Below are 1,231 nucleotides of genomic sequence, written 5' to 3' on the forward strand. Positions count from 1 at the left end.
AATTCTTCTAAAGTAATCTTTGTCCCCATAGATATAGATTCCCATCTCTTAACAACACTATCAGTTGCCAAATCTATAGGTATGTTAGTGAACAATGAAACCACATCTAGTGAAACAAGTGATGAGTCAGAATCAAGTTTAATATTTTTTAATCTTTCAATTAAGTCAAAACTATTTTTTATGTAACTAGGAGCTTTGAGAATTGTATCATTAATAATTTTATGTAAATAACATGATAAATTATATAACGGACTATTAACAGATAAAACTATAATTCTGAGAGGATAATTCAATTTGTGAATTTTTGTTAACCCATAAGCCCTTGGAATATTGTCGTCAGTACTAAGTAGCTTTTTGTATGTAATGTCGTCAATAAACCCCTTATTCTTCCATCTACAAAGAATATATTCCGTAAGTCACTAATAATTTTTCTCGTAGGATCTTTATTAATAACTTCATAAGTATTATTGTCTGAAAGCATATTTTCCATCTTATTAATGTAATCAACCTTATTAAGAGCAACAGTCACATTTCCTTTGTCCGCTTTTGAAAATAAAACTTCTGAGTGTTCCTTAACAAATTTATCAGTGGATTTAATCCAATTAAATAACAATTTACTATTAGAATCACTTTTTATAAAGTCTTTGTGAAATTTTTCAAGAATTGGAACAGAATTATTTCTTATCACATTAACAATATTGTTAGGGCGATTGATAATATTACTTTCAATACTCTTGATGAATTCAATAAAAGTTCGTTCAAAATTACTTCTATTAATGGGAAGTCCAAATCCCTCCCCTAATTGTAATAAATATTTAACATCATTAGGAATGTGAATGTTACTCAAATTAAGGAACCACTTTTCATTCAAAGTGTTTAACGGAACTGTATTACCAAATTCAGACGCTGTAATATGTATTTTTTCCACACACAGACAAGAATCATCTCTAGGAATCTCATTAGAAACCGTACTAAGCCTCGAATCATTGTTAAAGGAACAAAAATAAGAAATAGGTTTAATAAATGATTTACAAATTTTTTGATCCTTTTCTTTCAACCAATGAAACTTTTAGTCAATTCTTTTTGTTTGTAAATAAAACCAAGAACTGTTAATATAATCCAAGTATTTGAAAAATGCGCAAGATATGGAGATTGGCAATATGTTATAAATTTTTGAGGAAATATCAAAAATATTATTTCTAGTAAAATTCAAGTAACAGTACGAGTCTTT

This window comes from Trachymyrmex cornetzi, unplaced genomic scaffold, assembly GCF_001594075.2.
Source record: "Trachymyrmex cornetzi isolate Tcor2-1 unplaced genomic scaffold, Tcor1.1 scaffold258, whole genome shotgun sequence".
Lineage (NCBI taxonomy): Eukaryota > Metazoa > Arthropoda > Insecta > Hymenoptera > Formicidae > Trachymyrmex > Trachymyrmex cornetzi.